Source organism: Monodon monoceros, unplaced genomic scaffold (assembly GCF_005190385.1).
Source record: "Monodon monoceros isolate NGI ecotype Baffin Bay Population unplaced genomic scaffold, NGI_Narwhal_1 Super_Scaffold_21, whole genome shotgun sequence".
NCBI lineage: Eukaryota > Metazoa > Chordata > Mammalia > Artiodactyla > Monodontidae > Monodon > Monodon monoceros.
Genome location: NW_021703778.1, coordinates 144,472,052 through 144,494,334, shown reverse-complemented (window position 1 = coordinate 144,494,334; position 22,283 = coordinate 144,472,052). Strand labels below are relative to the sequence as shown.

Genomic DNA, 22,283 nt, shown 5'->3' with positions numbered 1-22,283 from the left:
TGTTTGTTTTTTTGATATTGAGCTGTATGAGCTGCTTATAAATTTTGGAGATTAATCCTTTGTCAGTTGCTTCGTTTGCAAATATTTTCTCCCATTCTGAGGGCTGTCTTTTGGTCTTGTTTATGTTTTCTTTTGCTGTGCAAAAGCTTTTAAGTTTCATTAGGTCCCATTTATTTATTTTTGTTTTTATTTCCATTTCTTTAGGAGGTGGGTCAAAAATGCTGTGATTTATGTCATAGAGTGTTCTGCCTATGTTCTCCTCTAAGAGTTTTATAGTGTCTGGCCTTACATTTTGGTCTTTAATCCATTTTGAGTTTATTTTTGTGTATGGTGTTAGGGAGTGTTCTAATTTCATTCTTTCACATGTAGCTGTCCAGTTTTTCCCAGCACCACTTATTGAAGAGGCTCTCTTTTCTCCACTGTATATTCTTGCCTCCTTTATCAAAGATAAGGTGACCATATGTGCGTGGGTTTATCTCTGGGCTTTCTATCCTGTCCCATTGATCTATATTTCTGTTTTTTGTGCCAGTCCCATACTGTCTTGATTACTGTAGCTTTGTGGTATAGTCTTCCATCTCATTTTAACGGCACCAACAGCAATCAAGGTAGCCCAGCTGGAATCTTGGAAGTCTTTGTCTTTTTACTCTCCTTATCCTATCTCTTTGCTCTGTCCCTAATCCTTTTGCTTCTGCTTCTAGCATCCCTCTAAACTCAGTCCTACCACTGTTATTCCCACGTTCACTGTCTCATTACACAACTTTCTTGTGGATTTCCGTCCCTCTGACCTTACCTTGCTCTATTTCTGCGAATACCAGAATTATCTTTCTCAAATACAAATCTCATCATGTCACTTCTCTGATTAAAATCCTCCAGTGGCTCCCTACTAACAGCAGGAGGAAGGACAGATTTATTAACATAGCAACCTATCTTTGTATATTTATATTCATGCTCTCAGTTACTGTATGTGTTCTGTCCTCCTGGCTCCCCTGGGGACTCCTCCTTATCTAACAAGATCCAGTTCAAACATCCCTTCCACCGTTTGGCTTTCCTGGTACCCTCATACAAAATTAGGTGCCCTCGCTAACCCCAGGACACCTCTGTCTCTGTGATTATTGGAGCATGTATTGGTTTCCCTCCTCCCCAGTCTGATGAATGGCTGGTGTCGGGAAGGGGCTCAAAGCTTTTAAGATCACTGTCACACAAAATGCCAGGGGTTTGGTGAGCACCTTAATTCGCTCTTTTCTTCATTCTAATATTATATACTAGGGTATTTTTTCAATCTGGAAACACCTAATTTTACTATGAAAATAAAGTGAGAAATAAGGTTCACTCAATGGAAGTTTTTCTCTGTATCAATTCGCTTGAACACATGCATTCCAACATTAAGGCACAAACAACACCTTCATAGTTTAAGTCGCTTTACAAACGACTGCAAGAATCAATCCCTTTGAAAGAAATGCTACATATCTAGTGGACAGCAGTGCATGGAGGTTGTGTATGTATTTGCTTGTTCTGATTTATTGGGTATCCTCTTCGGCAGTGCTTCTCAAACTTTAAAGCATATGGGAGTCACCTGAGGCTCTTGCTAAAAGGAAGATTCTGATTCAGGAGGGGTAGGGTGGGACCCACGGTTCTATTCATCTAAGAAGCTCCTAGGTGGTGTTGATGCATGGTCCATGGACCACATTTTAAGAGGCTCTACAGTGCTTACATGATAAAGGTGGTGGCTCTGGAGCCCCCAAACATGACATCAGGCCAAAGCTAATAGAAAGGTTTCCCTTTCCTCCCATAGATCCATATTGACACATCCACTTATGTGCCATCGTTTAGCTAGTTAGAAGACAGAAAAAATCATATTCTTTGTCTGGTACACTTAGATAAGACATCTAAAGTCTAAAACTTTACCATCTGACACGAAATGCTAAACGCGAACACACCAATTAAAATGCTCCTTTCTTAAAAAATACCACTCTTGAAGGCCAGTTCATAACTGGCTTTAGAAACTGCTAAATGCCTAATTAAAACTGATTTCAGTGGCATTTTCAGGTTTTTTTTTTTCCTTTGAAATTTCAGAGACAGAGGCTGATTACTTTCACGAGAGGGGTGGGCATTAGTTATAGATTTGGATTTTTATTTATTCTTAGTTTTCCAGAATAAAGTGAAAATTACATCTAGACAACACTTGACTCTGAGGAATTCTTTTTTTAAGCAAGAAAACTGGATTCTACAAAGCACTTGTTTCTTCAGAGACTTCGAGATGAGCCACAACAGCAGCAAGACTCCTAAACGTTAATGGGTGTAAAGCACAGAAAGATGTTAGAAAATCCAATTTACAGAATGAGCCTAAGCATTCATTAATGAGCACTTGGTTAAATAAAGTATATGCATAAATATTACAGAATACCAGCAGCCAGTAAACATAATAAAAGAGATGTATCTATTGATATGGATATTTAAGATATATTAAGGGAAGAAATCAGATTTGAATACACTAAATATAGTATGATCCTATTTTTGAAAAAAAAGATATACAATGTATGCTAGAGTAACACACTCCAAAATAATATTAGGTGATTTTGGCAGTGGTATTATAGGAGATTTGATTTTTCTTTTTTCCAAAGTGTATAGTTTTTTAAAAATCTAATTTATAATGGGCCCAGACTAAGCTATGGGCCATTTCCACATAGCCCTAGACTAAACCCTGAGATTGCGAAACCCAAACGCTAGAAAACACCATCTCCATTTATGGTAGCAAAATATAAATACAGAGGCCAAAACTGACAAGAAGCCCACAGTCCTCAGTGGGGAGGAAAAAAGGCATTAAACCTGCCTTTAATTATGGTTCCCACCAGGCCCAGATGAGCAAACACGGGGAAATGTGGGACTTGCCACCCAAGATAGGTTAAGCCTCAAATATTCCTGTGGAGGAGCAAATATTTTTTGTGGCAATTCTGACAGATCTGAAGGTCTGGGTCAAGGCCTTGAGGGACACTGAATTCCTCAGGTGGTTGTTATCTATTTCCTCCACATAAACCAGGCCATTTTCCTTCTTGCCATGGCTGTGATGCGGGGAGCCACCTGAGTGGATAGAGCAACTGACGGGTGATTTAGGCTCAGGTCTGAGGTTCCTTATGTGGGCTCCATGGATCAGTAGGGGGAGGTCTAAAAATCCACCCCCACCCCAGAAATTAAATGTAAAACTTTATACATTTATGTACATGCATTTGTGGAAATCAGAAGCCATGTCTTTTATCAGATTCTCAAAATGTCAAGTACCCTAGGAAAAGAAATGAATTACTGACACACAACTTCTCAGAAGCAGGAGAAAAAATTTCAGCACATCCATGTTTCTTGCATGTATAATAAAAAATAACAAAAACCCCACTATTTTATGCAGGTAACTCAAATACACACAACTAAACAAGACCACATAAAGCAGGAAAAGGAAAACCAAAAGCTCTAAAGGACAAAAAAATCCCCCCAAAACAAAAAACTATTCTCATTACCTGCTGCAAATTTGACCCCTGCTCCCCTTCATAGCTTATCTCAGTTATTTAGGGCAAAAACCCCAATAATAAATACAAGTTGAATGATTCCTCAATACTTTCTTACAAAATGTTCTGATGTCTTTGTTGCATGTGAATTGCTTCTCTGTCTCTTCTTGCAGGCATCTTCTGTGGTGGTTCTCAATCTTTAGTGAGCCCCCAAATAATCTGAGGTGCTTATTAACCACACAGGTTCCTGGGTCCTACCCCAGAGGTCTGGAGTGTGGCCCAAGGGCTGATCTTTTTAATAAACATCCCAAATGATTCTGATGCAAGTGGTCTTCCCACCATATCTAGAGTAAAGCTGGCCTAACGTAAACCTTTGTTCCACTGCAAAACCCCCTCTGGATGGGACGAAGCAATTACCCTCTCCCTCTGGTGAGAACACCTTCCTTCCTGACTCCGGAAGATACGGCCTTCCAAACTGTCCTCTTCTATTACTACTAGATCGGATAGTGTCGCCTTTTCTCAGCTGTTCCAGTTAAGCCTCCCAGACTATACCTGCATGAACGGCTTTTAAATGGGTCACACCACCCTGAACCACAACCAATATGTGTTCTGAGGAGAGACACCACTTAACACACTCATTAGAAGTTGAACACAAACAGATTTCTTCTTATCACTGACAGGGACTAATGACCGTAATGAATGAACACTTTAATTCAATCTATTAGGGGTGACAAGCAGGAGTATGATCAACACCCAATCAATGAATCTGCTAATTGAGCTTCACAGCTACATTACAGTTAGGTTTTAAATCATTATAAGAATCTCTTTAAGAGAGTGAGTTATCTGCAAGACGTTAAAACCAGAAGGCTAGGTTTCTATGCTGGTCTGTTACTGCCTTCCATAGTAAAAACTGGGAAGAATATCCCAGAGTTTTTCTTTTTAGGATTGATAGACTGATCATTTGTTTCCCAAGCTCATTATGAAGACAAATGAGAAAATTTCATCAACAAATCTGAACTCTTGAAGGGAAAGTCTGTATAGCATTCTAAGGAGTTTTAATTAGCATGCAGCCAGACCTCACTAATTTGGATTCCACACATACAGAATTTGTTATAGTTTGTTTAAAAAAAACACAGTGAAATTGAATCTTTGTGGAAAGCCGTTTTAAGAAAATTAATGAGATAAATAAAACAGCTCAGGAAATATTTAACCTTAATGAGTACTCAGTTTTGGAACTGAAAGGAAACTTGAAGATCATTTTATTGAGGTGATTTATTCACAGTTGCACCCATACTAAACAAATTAGCACTTAGGGCTCCTCTCTTCCAGTCCAGAACTCTCTTCATCCTACTGATTATTATTGATAGGATCTCTATTAGTCAGATGTATATCTCTGTATACTCAGTAAATATTAGCCAGTTACCTAGAGCCCAGATTTCTTTTGCCAGGGTCTGGTTACAGAACCGATCTTTTTTTTTTTTTTCAAACTCACTCTACATTTCTGCGATTGGTATAATCCTGGTTATATCTGCCAAGAATCCTTAAACTGAATTATAGCTGATCAAAGTGATACCATTTTATAGTGGTGAAGGTTCTGGATCCATCTTGACTCTATGAAGATAGAAATTGGATCTGTCCCACCCTGCACTGTATATTGGGTTCTCTTGGAGATGCAACAAATGTTACTGCTGAAATCTTTCATAAGGAAAATGTAACGCTCATGGCACTCATGACAGTTTTCAGGGTTCAAGTAGATGCTAAGGAGTATAGCAGAGGGAGATCCCCAGAAGGCAAGAAAGCTGGATGTTAGGATGGCTCAGAAAGTGCCATTTACCTGGGGAATTCCCTGGTCTGGGATCTGGCCCTCATCCTCCCAAGACTCAAGACCTGGTTTATTACAGGCAGACCAGATCCATATCTTAGAGGCTGGGATGGAGGACTCAGATTAACTAAGCTCAGAGATGCTGATTCATGAAATCTTGTATTTAAATGTATTAACCAGGAATCAGACCACAAGGCTCACATCAGTAGTGCCTATCACTCTGTTATAAATTACACAAGGGTCAAATCTAACCAGCAGATTGCTTGGCAGTCATGAAAGTAGATTAAGGATAATAAGTAATAAATTTTAATGGCATATTCACAATAGGGATAGAGTGGACATGTTCCCTGCCTACTTCACATCCAAACTTCCCTTTCTTTTTCCTATCAGCACTCATCCCCCCATGGAGCTGCAAACAAGTAGGTTTAAAGGGATTGACCCCCCCCTTCAAAGGGGGGGCCCTTAACTGGACTAAACCAATTAGCACACAACATTTCTCTTGCCAAAGTAATTGGATACAGGGTTGGTAAGGGATCGAAGTTGACCCAATCAGTGAAGCTCAGGGATTTTTTTTTTTTTTACTTTTTTAAGGGGGAAATAGATGGTTTCCACCTGGCACACTAGCTACTCATGATTGTGTTTGGCTCAATGTAAAAGTAAATTCAATGAAACGATTTAAACAAATCAGGTTTCATTTTCCATCTCATTAAGTAATCAAGAAGAAAAGTTGAAAGTAACCACTGTCATTTGTTCAGGGGCTTAAAAAGGTCAGTTCTAAAGTCTTAGCAATTCTCCAGGCCTTTCCCTCATGAGCATAACATGACTTCTACAGCTTCAGACATTACAACCACATCCAGACAATAAAAAGGAGAAAGGTACAAGGAGGAAGAGCAGCACTTTGTAAAGTAAAACTTTTAAAGAAATGATCAGCAGACTTACACTTGTGTCTCATTGGCTATGTCACTTGGCCATTCCTAGATGCTGAGACGTTTGGGAAATACAGTATTTCAGCTGAGTCATTTAAAAAACAGATGTTCCTATAGTTACAAAGAAAATTAAGGTGTGTAATGGATAACACTATAAAGATTTTTGCAGATATGAACTGAAAAATCTTGTAATATTTTGGCATGTAAAAATTACAAGAGTAGCAATAACAGAAGAAATGTTTTTCTTCCAAGTTATAAGTTTATGATAAGCTCTCTGTGACATATTTGTATCTCATTTCAGATAGATGAGTGGAAGCAAATGAGGGGGATCATAGGAGTGGGTAATGAGGAATCAATATTCTCTTATAGGGAATTCCCTTTAAGAATTCCAGTGGTTAAGACTTGGCACCTTCACTGCCGTGGGCTTGGGTATGATCCCTGGTCAGGGAACTAAGATCCCACAAGCCACATGGCACGGCCAAAAAAAGAAAAGATCCTCTTACAGGGTTTTCAGGTGTGAGTGAGCTATGAGTCATCTGAATCCTCCCAGATGTCTCCATTTCAATTCTCAGGGTCCCATTCTTCTCATCCCAATGCCCTAACTTTCACGTAAGGAAACAGCAAGTCTGTGAATTCAGCCTATATTGTCATACAACAAACCACAGGATCAGAGCATACATTTGATACTCAGCTTCATCAACCTGGTGGCTCTAAGAGATGATATTCTTTTAGGTCAGACATAGACATTCCCTTGTTTTCTGAGCCTACATTGAGGTAAGAATTGAAAACCTGTTTCCTTTTTCTTTCTTTAAGCTCTCTAGCACACATATGTAACTAGTACAACCACATTTCTTTAGCATAGTATATGATGGCAGCCGCTTGAGCCCACAGCAGCCTAGTCTCCTAGAGGCACTTTACTCCAATTAACCACAGCCAGTGTTTAAGAAAATGTTTCACTCTACACGCCTTCAAACCCAACTAAATTAAATAACTAATCCTAGATTCCCATTTCCTTAATAGTCTGTTGTTATGTGAAAACACTTTCAGCACCACTTGCTATTCTTTGCTGCAAAACTTAGTGGCAAAAACCAGAATCTACTTTAACCAGGCTAAGGAGAAAGAGATGAATAAAGGTAGCTCACAGAATCTCTAAGAGGGCCAAGGAACCAGACTTGGCTGCTGCAGATCCAGAAACAACCCAGAGAGAAAAAACACTCCACCACATCACACACTCACATTGATCCTCATTATGGGACACCAGTGCTGCTTGGTTCTAGATGCTAGGAACTTTGTCTCAACCACCCCAGAAGAACCATATCAATGGAGAAATATGTCCACCACAGTCACTGTGCCTGAACGAGAAAGAATGTAGCCTTCATTCTTTTTTCTTTTTTTCTTTTTTTTTTTTTTTGCGGTACGCGGGCCTCTCACTGCTCCCATTGCGGAGCACAGGCTTCGGACGCGCAGGCTCAGCGGCTATGGCTCATGGGCCCAGCCGCTCCGCGGCATGTGGGATCTTCCCAGACCGGGGCACGAATCTGTGTCCCCTGCATCAGCAGGCGGACTCTCAACCACTGCGCCACCAGGGAAGCCCTAGCCCTCATTCTTGCTGTTGGTAAACACCGTATGAACACAAGAAAAGCCAACCCTAGGTTAAGGTGACATTGAGGAAGGCTGAGCACAAATGGAAAGAAACTGGGTCTTTGAAATATCATTGGGCTACTAGATCAAAGATCAAAAGCCTGTTCTACCTTGAATTATTCAGTGAGGTGAGTGATTGAATTTGTTATTAGTTATGCCATTTGAATTTGGCTTTCTAATGTTTACAGCATGGGGTAGATTTAAGAGATACACCTAGCATGCAGACATTCAGATCATGTCTTTGAGCTAGGGTGTTATTTTTCCTGCACAGTGCTTGAATCAGTACTTCCAACTTGTGGCTTATCAGGTTTCTATTTTCTGTCCCATGGGCTGGTTGATCTTAATGAGAGGTAATGCTAATTCAAAATTTAAATGTAAATTATATCATAAAAATATTAGAACAAAAATTTGAAGTCTAGGTAATCTTGGAGGTATAACAAGATAGGAGACCTTAAATCACAAAAGGGAAACAGACATACTTGATTATTAAAAAACATGGCAAAGATACTCAAACCAAAAATAAGACAAGTAATTGAGTGGAAAAATATCTGCATAACATAGAACAAAGGGTTGACATCTCTAATAGACAAAGTTTCTATAAATTGATGAGAAAAAATAAGCCACTTAATAGGAAAAGCAGCAAAGTATATAAACATGTAAGTGGTCAAAGACTGCATGAAAATGTATAAGAAACACAAGAAAATACACTCAACCTCACTAGTAGTTAGCAACAAGGAAATATTTTTCACAAAAATTTCACAAGTATTTTTAAAATATAATTAATTAATTAATTAATTAGGTTGCTCCAGGTCTTAGTTCTTAGTTGTGGCAGGCGGGCTCCTTAGTTACAGCTCACCAGCTCCTTAGTTATGGCATGCAAATTCTTAGTTGTGGCATGCATGTGGGATCTATTTCCCTGACAAGGGATCAAACCCGGGCCCCATGCATTGGGAGCGCAGAGTCTTAACCACTGCGCCACTAGGGAATTCCCTCGCAAGTATTTTAAAAACAGTAACATTCAGTGAAGATGAAGGATAGTGAGCATGACAAACACATTGCTGGTGGGAATGTAGCCGCCAGCGATATTATCATTTGTGGATTCCATATTTACAAATTCACTTACTTGCTAAAATTTATTTGTAACTCCAAAATCAATATTTGAAGTGCTTTTGCAGTTACATGCAGTCATTTGTGGACATGTGCAGAATAGTAAAATTATAGAGTCATTCAATAGGTACATTTCCAACTGAGGTCAAGCAAGGCGATTTTCTGTTTTCTTCTTCAGCTCACATACTATCAACAAGTGTCCTTTTTACCATCTATTTAGTGAATGCTTCCTGCATTTTTTTTGCTTTCTGTAAAGTGACTTTGCTGTTTAAATAGCCTCCAAGCATAATGCTGAAGTGCCGTCTAACATTTCTAAAGACAAGAAGGCTGTGATGTGCTTTCAGAGAAAATATGTGTGTTAGATAAACTTGGTGCAGGCATAAGTTATAGTGCTGCTGGCTGTGAGTTCAATGTTAATGAATCAATGATATAAAATAAATAAGCCATCTTTAAATAGAAACACATAAAACAAGGTTACATATTGATTGTTTGACAAAAAATGTTGGGACCAAAGCTTGCAGGAACCTAGCCTTGTATTTCCTCTAATGATTTAGTATTCACTACTTTAGGGTTCACAATGTTTTTCATAGGACATCATTAAGTGGAATGATAATCAACTGCAATTTGCCTCAATCTTTTAGGAAAGTAATATCCCAATACTAATAAAATTAAGAATGAATTAAAAGGATCATATACCATGATCAAGTGGGATTTATCCCAGGGATGCAAGGATTCTTCAGTATATGCAAATCAATCAATGTGATACACCACATTAACAAACTGAAGAATAAAAACCATATGATCATCTCAATAGATGCAGACAAAGCTTTTGACAAAATTCAACACCCAGTCATGATAAAAACCCTGTAACAGCAGCACTATTTACAACAGCCAGGACATGGAAGCAACCTAAATGTCCATCAACAGAGGAATGGATAAAGAAGATGTGATACATATATACAATGGAATATTACTCAGCCATAAAAAAGAACAAAATAATGCCATTTGCAGCAATGTGGATGGACCTAGAGATTGTCATACTGAGTGAAGTAAGTCAGACACAGAGGGACAAATATCACAGGGTATCACTTATATGTGGAATCTAAAAAAAAATGGTACAAATAAACTTATTTACAAAACAGAAGTAGAGTCATGGTTATAGAAAACAAATTTATGGTTCAGGGGATGGGGGGGATAAACTGGGAGATTGGGATTGACATATACACACTACTGTATATAAAATGCATAACTAATAAGAACCTGCTGTATAGCACAGGGAATTCTACTCAATACACTGTAATGGCCTATATGGGAAAAGAATCTTAAAAAAAACAAGCGATTATATGTATATGTATAATTGATTCACTTTGCTGTACATCTGAAACTAACACAACATTGTAAATCAATTATACTCCAATAAAAATTAAAAAAGGAATGAATGTAGCTTTTGACCCAGAAATACCATTTCTGCAAATCTATCCTCCCAAAATAGGAGCATTAGTTGTAATGGCAACAAAATGAAATATAACAACATTAGAAAGTTACCTGAATGTTCACTGATGGGGAAATGCTTGAATATTTTAATACAGCCATACCATGGAAAAAAACGCAATGATTTTTAAGAATTTATGTATACAGTTCTTCCAAAGTTTTTTTCAACTTTTTCTTATGGTACTTGGTAACTGTTGTGCCAGTATTTAACCTTAGATGGAGTTTACCAAGTTAGATGGAGTTGATCTGCATTTCCAATCAAACTGACGTGTGCGTGTGTACATACCTATATACCTACGTACATGTTTTTCAACCTGAAGGGTTTTCTATTAAGACTTGAGAAATAAAAATTTCAAAATAATATGTGTAACATGACCCAGTTTATAAAAATAAACAACAAAAGCAAAACAACAACAACTACCGCCACCACTTCTAAAACTGTATATATGTTTGAATGGGTATCGTGGAGAATGGGGTAGAAGGATGCTTACCAGCTACTAATATTGTTACCCCAGGGTAGAAAAAACAGAGGGGTCAGGTAAGATTTACTTTTCTTTTATCATGTTTTCAACCTTAGTTACAATAAACATATTTTTTTAATTAAAGAGAAAATATCAAAAAGAAAATTCAATTGAATATATTAGATAAACAAAATGCCAATTATTTTATCCCACTCCAAATTTTCAGTGCTTGTGCAATGAAGCTCCAGAATCTTCATTTTCACAAGCACCTCAGGAGATTCTTAGGCTGGCAGTCTTCTCGCCATGCTGTGAGAACCCAGCTCTGGGCTAACATCACCCTTTTATGCACACAGTCTTCCTATGGGAATACAACCGATGAGGTTGTCACAGCTAAATGCAACCACCATCCAGTTCTACTTCCAAGAGATCGCTCCTGTATCACCTTGACTGGAGTTCTGGGTGTTTTCAAACTCTTCAACCATGCATTGATTGAAACTCTGTTACTTTCCCACCACAGATGGCTAATGGCCTCCACTGTGTGTGGGTTTACCGCATTTAACCCTCAGGAGGCACCTTGATTTTCCTTCTCTTCAAGCTGTTAGGGGAAGGGGTCTGCTGCCAGCCCCACAAACCAATAAATTTGTCATTTTCCTTATGAGATCTGTATTGGGAGACGCCATCACTGTAAAACGAGAAACACCCCCTCCCTGTTCCCTATACAGACAAGGTACAGCCTTTCTCCATTGCTGAAGGAAGGACTTACCTATCTTCACCACAAAGTCAAAGTTCATTCTTTCTTTTCTATATTTACAAAGCAAATGTTTCTTCCCTCCAAAAGCAAATATATTCCCAGTCTATGTAATTATTAAAGAGAATTGTGACCTTGTTGCCCAATGTAAAAACTATGTATCTCATAAAAGATATAGAAAGAGGGAAGTAGAGAGTAAAAGCAAGAGAAAAGCAACAGAGAGAAAGGGGGAGGGGGATTAAGCCTGATTAACTCTTCCATATTATTTGTACAGTTTCCTTACTTCAACTGATCTGTTCCCAGTCAGCAAGTGTTATTTTGAACTTACTTTAATTACTGTTTCCTTAGTACCAAAATGGTGAGACCTGCAATTTAATGTGCATGTGTTCATATTTTCCTTTACATGTTAGTGAAATGATGTTTAAATATCTTATTACATTTCACTTTTAAAGGGCCCGGGAAGAAATTTAGTCTATCTGAAAGGAGTCAGCTCTCCCCTCAAGAACAAGACTGATAACTCCTTGTGTCAGGGCTGTGTCTTATACTTGTTTTGCTGCCCCCACAGTAGCTATCAGGAGAAGGTAAAATAAATGGCAAAGCCTGCCTGCTCTACATCCATCTGCGGTCCCTTCAGAATATACATGACATCTTTGCATTTAGAGACAGCGCGATCCGACAGCTAAAATATTGGGCAGCATCCAGTGAAGCTGGCTAGACTAAAGGCGGTACCTTGCTCTGGTGAGGCATTGCACCTTACCAAGTGAGGCTCTGAGGATATCACTCAATCTCTTTGAAATGAAAATGCTATTTCCACGGAACAAACTAGATTTGTAGTCCATGTAATTCTCCAAATGGCTCCACCACCTAAGGTAGAATGTATGCTCATGTGTACTGTTTGTCATGAGATCTTATGACGATAGAATGGATATTGAGTGGAATACAGTACTATTTCAGTATCTAGGATACTCTCTGTCTTCTAGGACCTTCAGAAGTTCTGGGAAGTTGAGAGAGGAACACAGCATTCCCTCTCTTTCTAGCCCCACTTCTGTCAGCAAAGAGCAGCCCCCCACCGAGTACTCAGAGATAGATACAGCCCCAAAGAGATAATGGACAGAATGGATCTCCTGCCTCTGACTGGCTGAAAGTCAATCAGTGAGCTCCTACATGCTTCAATAAGAATGTTGACTGGGAAAGGAGGAGTGGATAGCAGCCTCTGGTGTTGAAGGCACAATTGAGGCAACAAGTTGCAGAGAGTCTGACAGTGAAATGAATAACAAAGTGCAAATATGGACTCTTCTCTGGTCTTCAATACCAGAAACTCACAAGAGGGAGGGCTTCATGGCATGCTGGTGAGAGCCCTAGACTAGAAAACAGAATAACCTAGTTCAATCCTGGCTCCGCCTCTTACAAATCAGGTGATTTCATGCAAATCACAATTCTCAAATTTCATTTTTTCTCATACGTAAAATGGGAATAATTTCATTGCTCTTAAAGCCTCATGGCAAGATGGTTTTCTTCTGCTTTTACCTGCTTCTTTCCTTACCCCCTTTCTGATAAAGGACTATACCTACATGTTCTTCCAGATATTATAGGTATAATTTTAAAATTATACTATTAATTGCTACTTAAAATTTTTTTTTTTGCTAACATTTCATGGGTCAGGGGTAAAAGTAAGATGGCAGCCAGATGCCTGTACTATATCACAATAGCCTTTCAGAAAGTTAGCTCACAGCATCTGATTCTCGTAGCTAATTTCTAAACATAAGAGTTGGTAATATATATACACATATACATACACATACACATATATGTACATACATAAAATACAAACTCATATTTAGAAATTAGCCACAAGAGTTTTATATACGTATATGTCTATATAGGTATGTGTATGTACATATGTATGTGTGTGTGTGTATGTGTACATATATATGTGTGTGTGTGTATGTGTACATATATATATGTGTTAGATAGAAAGTGTGAACTCTGGTAGACAGTGTTTTGGTTTTGGGTTTTTTTTTTCCTGGCCAAGTAAGAGGTCCCCATTATACCTGACCCAAATGAGCTCAATATAACTCAAAAACACATGAAAGAAAAGTAACTACTCTATCCCAGAAACACATCAGCTCCACTGTTACTGCCGGATAAGCCAACATCCCAGCATCAGCTTTATCACCAACAACTACCTCTTGGGCACATCACCGTGATTCACAGTCTCAAGGAGCAAGCCAGGTCACTAAGAAAAGGTCATGTTCAATAGACTCAGTGTTAAAAAATATAACAGTGTCAAAGAAAAACAATTCCAGACTTAGATAAGGAGAGAGTTTATTTTAAAAGACTGTTTCAAAAGGGGAGGGGAATTAGTGCAATGGGGACAAGGCTCAGACCCTAAGATCTAGAAGACTCTTTCTGATCACAGGAGAGGCAGAAAGGGCCCTTGCAACAGAGAGGAATAAACAAGGCTGGGAGGAGCGGGGTGGGGTTGGGGGGTGAGCAGGGGGCATCATCTGCAGCCAGAAGATTCTCAGGAAGGGCCATTAAGGAGGGATTGCTCTGTGTTCCAAAGCCTGCTCAACCTCAAGGGTGAGTGGAGGCCTCTGGCCTTAAATGAAGTTTAGTCATGTCAAATTAGCAGGCATTTTGTCCAGAGGTCAGTGGGGCACATTCGCTTAATCATGTATGAGATCGAGAATAGGCTTCTGGAGGGTCTGTGTCTGGCCCTGTCATAGGTAAAAGAGGGCGTCACCATGAATCTTATGTGAGTCATATGCGGGAGGTGACTGCAGCAAACTGTGTCCCAGAACTGTTTTCCAGAATCACAGGCGAAGTTCAACACCATCAGTAGTTCAGAAACATGTTCATTTAAACCAAAAACCACTCTTGTTTGTGAATAAACCGTCACCTACCTGGAACTGTTTGCCATCTAGACTTCAGGCAACGGCAGCTGCCAGTGTATCATGGTTTGGGTGCTCATCTAAAGATCCGCCCTTACCCACTGTCTCTCGGGCCGTTGTTCATGAGGATGTGATGATGATGCAAAGGTCTTTGGGAAGAAGGGCCTACTTTCCCATTAGACGGTGCTGGTATCCGGGGTGCTTCGTAGGACCCTCTGGCCAGCACGGGTGGATGACACGACAGAGTGCAGCCTGAGATGGGCAGGAGGACAGTATGTGACTCACCCTCCCATCCAGTCTGGATTTAGGGCCTCTCTCCTGACCCATTTCAGAACATCAAAGAGGCACTCACAGAAAGCCTGGAGCAGTCATCCTGCCCATTTCATAGCTTCTGAGCGGGAATATAAAGGAGTCGTGGTAGGAACTGGGAAAGCAACACAAAGATGCTGGTGAGACTACTTTCCCCCAAGAAGAAACCTAGTTAACCACAGGCCTCACTCCTACAGGTTAAGTTCCTAGGGTTAACAAATCAACTATAAAGTAACCCAGGGGAATGCTGGCCTCAGCAGCTTTGGTCTCCCTCTACCCCTTCCCACTTTATCCTTCACCTAGGCGATGGAATACAATCAGTTTACAGGCCTGACAGGAGGGGCTTTCAAAAGGGATAGATGGTCAAGGGCCTGTGTATGGTCCTGCCTTTGGACATTCTCTCTCTGTTCAGAAAATAATGTAAATTGGCAGGGAAGTTGCTCTTGACCCTCTCTTGATATACAAGGTACCAACTGACATCCACTGGAACTTGACCTATCCCTCATCAGGGAAGTTGAATTCTTTTACTCTTGCATGAGCCTACAAAAGGGGTTATTTTGTGGGTTGGTGTCCAACAGAAAAAACTAAAGAATCACTCCTAGATGAGTGATTTGGGGTTTTCTTTTATCTTCCCAAATTAAGAACAGTGGAAAACATATACTGGGAAACAAACATTGATTAAGCATAAAGGAGAGAAATGTCACAGAATGCAAGAATAGAGAACTGTAAAAAATTATTAAATCTCTGTTTCACTGGAAAATTTCCAAAAGTAACATGCCTGCCAATTTTTGAAAAATCTCAGCCGTATCCAGCTACCCACAGCATCTATTCACAGCTCTTGCTGACACAAACACTACTTTCATGGTGCCACATAAGTCATAACACAATCTACCTCCAGTTTCCCTATTACCCTTCTCTCTGATAAATTGTTGGTGGCCAATACAGGCAATCAGCAAGGTCAGCTTGGCTGAAGTGAGTCTTTGATTAGGTTAAGCTATCAATATAACTATAAGATCAGACAGCTAACCATGGGTATTTAGCATAATTAGCATTGCCGCATCCCCAAAGCACTGCCCGGTGATTCAAGCTTAGAAGTCTTGATGGCAAGCCCTCAAAATGGGCAGAAAGTGAGTGAGGTACCATGGAGGTGTCAGGAGGATGCTACTCTTTGGTCACAGCTAATTTTATTTATTTTTTATTCCCGGTCTTTCCCAGGCAATAGATCTATGGCTCTAGGCATTCTTCCCCAGCTAATATGTTGATTCTACACTGGTTTCTTTGATGACGGTTTTCACTATGTGCAAGTCCAACTTGAGATAAAACCTAGCTGCTTGGAGCTTCAAGATGGCAAAAGAGTAAGATGCGGAGATCACCTTCCTCCCCACAAATACATCAGAAATACATCTACATGTGGAACAACTCCTACAGAACACCTACTGAACGCTGGCAGAAGACCTCAGACCTCCCAAAAGGCAAGAAACTCCCCACGTACCTGGGTAGGGCAAAAGAAAAAAGAAAAAACAGAGACAAAAGGATAAGGACAGGACCTGCACCAGTGGGAGGGAGCTGTGAAGGAGGAAACGTTTCCACATACTAGAAGCCCCTTCGTGGGCGGAGACGGCGGGTGGCGGAGCGTTCGGAGCCGCGGAGGAGAGCACAGCAACAGGGGTGCGGAGGGCAAAGCGGAGAGATTCCCGCACAGAGGATCGGTGCCGACCAGCACTCACCAGCCCCCGAGAGGCTTGTCTGCTCACCCGCCGGGGCGGGCGGGGCTGGGAGCTGAGGCTCGGGCTTCGGTCGGAGCGCAGGGAGAGGACTGGGGTTGGCAGCGTGAACACAGCCTGAAGGGGTTAGTGCGTCACGGCTGGCCGGGAGGGAGTCCGGGAAAAAGTCTGGAGCTGTCTGAGGCAAGAGGCTTTTTCTTGCCTCTTTGTTTCCTGGTGCGCGAGGAGAGGGGATTAAGAGCGCTGCTTAAAGGAGCTCCAGAGACCGGCGCAAGCTGCGGCTAAAAGCGCAGACCCCAGAGACGGGCGTGAGATGCTAAGGCTGCTGTTGCCGCCACCAAGAAGCCTGTGTGCAAGCACAGGTCACTCTCCACACCTCCCCTCCCGGGAGCCTGTGCGGCCCACTACTGCCAGGGTCCCGTTATCCAGGGACAACTTACCCGGGAGAACGCATGGCGCGCCTCAGACTGGTGCAACGTCACGCCGGCCTCTGCCACCACAGGCTCGCCCTGCATTCCATGCCCCTCCCTCCCTCCGGCCTGAGTGAGCCAGAGACCCCGAATCAGCGGCTCCTTTAACCCCGTCCTGTCTGAGCAAAGAATAGACGCCCTCCGGCGACCTACAGGCAGAGGCGGGGCCAAATCCAAAGCTGAACCCTGGGAGCTGTGGGAACAAAGAAGAGAAAGGGAAATCTCTCGCAGCAGCCTCAGGAGCAGCGGATTAAATCTCCACAATCAACTTGATGTACCCTGCATCTGTGGAACACCTAAATAGACAGCGAATCATCCCAAATTGAGGAGGTGGACTTTGGGAGCAATGATATATATATATTTTTTTCCCTTTTTGTCTTTTTGTGAGTGTGTATGTGATTTTGTCTGTATAGCTTTGCTTTTACCATTTGTCCTAGGGTTCTGTTGGTCCGTTTTTTTTGTTTGTTTGTTTTTTGGTATAGTTTTTACCACTTGTTATCATTGGTGGATTTGTTTTTTGGTTTGGTTACTCTCTTCTTTCTTCCTTTCCTTTTTTTTTCTTTTTCTTAATTACTTAAAAAAATTTTTTAATAATTATTTTTTATTTTAATGACTTTATTTTATTTTATCTTTTCTTTCTTTTTTTTCTCCCTTTTATTCTGAGCGGTGTGGATGACAGGCTCTTGGTGCTCCAGCCAGGCATCAGGGCTGAGCCTCTGAGGTGGGAGAGCCAACTTCAGGACACTGGTCCACAAAAGACCTCCCAGCTCCACGTAATATGAAACGGCGAAAATCTCCCAGAGATCTCCATCTCAATACCAAGACCCCCCTCCACTCAACGACCAGCAAGCTACAGTGCTGGACACCCTATGCCAAACAACTAGCAAGACAGGAACACAACCCCACCCATTAGCAGAGAGGCTGCCTAAAATCATAATAAGGCAACAGACACGCCAAAACACACCACCAGACGTGGACCTGCCCACCAGAAAGACAAGATCCTCATCCACCAGAACACAGGCACTAGTCCCCTCCACCAGGAAGCCGACACAACCCACTGAACCAACATTAGCCACTGGGGACAGACACCAAAAACAGCAAGAACTACGAACCAGCAGCCTGTGAAAAGGAGACCCCAAACACAGTAAGTTAAGCAAAATGAGAAGACAGAGAAACACACAGCAGATGAAAGAGCAAGGCAAAAACCCACCAGACCAAACAAATGAAGAGGAAATAGGCAGTCTACCTGAAAAAGAATTCAGAATAATGATAGTAAAGATGATCCAAAATCTTGGAAATAGAATGGAGAAAATACAAGAAATGTTTAACAAGGACCTACAAGAACTAAAGTGCAAACAAACAGTGATGAACAACACAATAAATGAAATTAAAAATGTTCTAGAAGGGATCAATAGCAGAATAACTGAGGCAGAAGAATGGATAATTGCCTGGAAGATAAAACAGTGGAAATAACTACTGCAGAGCAGAATAAAGAAAACAAACGAAAAGAATTGAGGACAGTCTCAGAGACCTCTGGGACAACATTAAATGCACGAACATTCAAATAATAGGGGTCCAGGAAGAAGAAGAGAAAAAGAAAGGGTCTGAGAAAATATTTGAAGAGATTATAGTTTAAAATTTCCCTAATATGGGAAAGGAAATAGTTAATCAAGTCCAAGAAGCACAGAGAGTCCCATACAGGATAAATCCAAGAAGAAACATGCCAAGACACATATTAATCAACATATCAAAAATTAAATACAAAGAAAAAATATTAAAAGCAGCAAGGGACAAATAACACACAAGGGAATCCCCATAAGGTTAATAGCTGATCTTTCAGCAGAAACTCTGCAAGCCAGAAGGGAGTGGCAGGACATATTTAAAGTGAGGAAGGAGAAAAACCTACAACGAACATTACTCTACCCAGCAAGAATCTCATTCAGATTTGGCAGAGAAATTAAAACTTTTACAGACAAGCAAAAGCTAAGAGAATTCAGCACCACCAAACCAGCTTTACAACAAATGCTAAAGGAACTTCTCTAGGCAGGAAACACAAAAGAAGGAAAAGACCTACAATAACAAACCCAAAACACTTAAGAAAATGGTAATAGGAACATACATATCGATAATTACCTTGAATATAAATGGATTAAATGCTCCAACCAAAAGACATAGACTGGCTGAATGGATACAAACACAAGACCCGTATATACGCTGTCTACAAGAGACCTACTTCAGACCTAGGGACACATACAGACTGAAAGTGAGGGGATGGAAAAAGATATTCCATGCAAATGGAAATCAAAAGAAAGCTGGAGTAGCAATTCTCATATCAGATGAAATAGACTTTAAAATAAAGAAAATTACAAGAGACAAAGAAGGACATTACATAATGATCAAGGGATCAATCTGAGAAGAAGACATAACAATTGTAAATACTTATGCACCCAACATAGAAGCACCTCAATATATAAGGCAAATACTAACAGTATTAAAAGGGGAAATCGACAGTAACACAATCATAGTAGGGGACTTTAACACCCCACTTTCACCAATGGACAGATCATCCAAAATGAAAATAAATAAGGAAACACAAGCTTTAAATGATACATTAAACAAGATGGACTTAATTGATATTTATAGGACATTCCATCCAAAAACAACAGAATACACTTTCTTCTCAAGTGCTGAAGGAACATTCTCCAGGATAAATCATATCTTGGGTCACAAATCAAGCCTTGGTAAACTTAAGAAAACTGAAATCATATCAGATATCTTTTCCAACCACATGCTATGAGACTAGACATCAATTACAGGAAAAAATCTGGAAAAAATACAAACACATGGAGGGTAAACAATACACTACTTAATAACCAAGAGATCACTGAAGAAATCAAAGAGGAAATCAAAAAATACCTAGAAACAAATGACAATGAAAACACAATGACCCAAAATCTATGGGATGCAGCAAAAGCAGTTCTAAAAGGGAAGTTTACAGCAATACAATCCCACCTTAAGAAACAAGAAACATCTCAAATAAACAACCTAACCTTACACCAAAAGCAAGTAGAGAAAGAAGAACAAAAAACCCCAAACTTAGCAGACAGAACGAAATCATAAAGATCAGATAAGAAATAAACGAGAAAGAAACGAAGCAAACTATAGCTAAGATCAATAAAACTAAAAACTGGTTCTTTGAGAAGATAAACAAAATTGATAAACCACTAGCCAGACTCATCAAGAAAAAGAGGGAGAAGACTCAAATCAATAGAATTAGAAATGAAAAAGGAGAAGTAACAACTGACACTGCAGAAATACAAAGGATTATGAGAGATTACTATAAGCAACTATATGCCAATAAAATGGACAACCTGGAAGAAATGGACAAATTCTTAGAAATGCACAACCTTCAGAGACTGAAAAAGGAAGAAATAGAAAATATGAACAGGCCAATCACAAGCACTGAAATTGAAACTGTGATTAAAAATCTTCCAACAAACAAAAGCCCAGGACCAGATGGCTTCACAGGCGAATTCTATCAAACATTTAGAGAAGAGCTAACACCTACCCTTCTCAAACTCTTCCAAAATATGGCAGAGGGAGGAACACTCCCAAACTCATTCTACGAGGCCACCATCACCCTGATACCAAAACCAGACAAAGATGTCACAAAGAAAGAAAACTACAGGCCAATATCACTGATGAACACAGATGCAAAAATCCTCAATAAAATACTAGCAAACAGAATCCAACAGCACATTAAAAGGATCATACACCATGATCAAGTGGGTTTTATCCCAGGAATGCAAGGCTTCTTCAATATACGCAAATCAATCAATGTGATGCACCATATTAACAAATTGAAGGAGAAAAACCACATGATCATCTCAATAGATGCAGAGAAAGCTTTTGACAAAATTCAACACCCATTTATGATAAAAACCCTCCAGAAAGTAGGCATAAAGGGAACTTTCCTCAACATAATAAAGGCCATATATGACAAACCCACAGCCAACACCATCCTCAATGGTGATCAACTGAGACTATTTCCACTAAGAACAGGAACAAGACAAGGTTGCCCACTCTCACCACTATTATTCAACATAGTGTTGGAAGTTTTAGCCACAGCAATCAGAGAAGAAAAAGAAATAAAAGGAATCCAAATCAGAAAAGAAGAAGTAAAGCTGTCACTGTTTGCAGATGACATGATGCTATACATAGAGAACCCTAAAGATGCTACCAGAATGGGAAAAAATATTTGCAAATGAAGCAGCTGACAAAGGATTAATCTCCAAAATATACAAGCAGCTCAGGCAGCTCAACGTGAAGGAAACAAACAACCCAATCCAAAAATGGGCAGAAGACCTAAATAGACATTTCTCCAAAGAAGATATACAGATTGCCAACAAACACATGAAAGAATGCTCAACATCATTAATCATTAGAGAAATGCAAATCAAAACTACAATGAGATATCATCTCACACCAGTCAGAATGGCCATCATCAAAAAATCTACAAACAATATATGCTGGAGAGGGTGTGGAGAAAAGGGAACCCTATTGCATTGTTGGTGGGAATGTAAATTGATACAGCCACTACGGAGAAGAGTATGGAGGTTCCTTAAAAAACTACAAATAGAACTACCATACAACCCAGCAATCCCACTATTGGGCATATACCCTGAGAAACCATAATTCAAAAAGATTCATGTACCACAATGTTCATTGCAGCTCTATTTACAATGGTCAGGACATGGAATCAACCTGAGTGTCCATCAACAGATGAATGGATAAAGAAGATGTGGCACATATATACAATGGAATATTACTCAGCCATAAAAAGAAATGAAATTGAGTTATTTGTAGTGAGGTGGATGGACCTAGAGTCTGTCATACAGAGTGAGGTAAGTCAGAAAGAGAAAAACAAATACCGTATGCTAACACATATATATGGAATCTAAGAAGGAAAAAAAGGGTCATGAAGAACCTAGGGGCAAGGTGGGAATAAAGACACAGACCTACTAGAGAATGGACTTGAGGATACGGGGAGGAGGAAGGGTAAGCTGGGACAACGTGAGAGAGTGGCATGGACATATATACACTACCAAACATAAAATAGATAGCTAGTGGTAAGCAGCTAGTGGATAGCACAGGGAGATAAGCTCAGTGCTTTGTGACCACCTAGAGGTGGGATAG

At 40.1% G+C, this 22,283-nt stretch overlaps 1 protein-coding gene across 8 annotated transcripts in view; it reads right to left on the bottom strand.

The window, feature by feature from the left end:
- Window positions 1–22,283, bottom strand: part of RGS6 (regulator of G protein signaling 6) — a 576,458-nt gene that overhangs the window by 274,180 nt on the left and 279,995 nt on the right. The gene's annotated exons all lie outside the window — the stretch shown is intronic.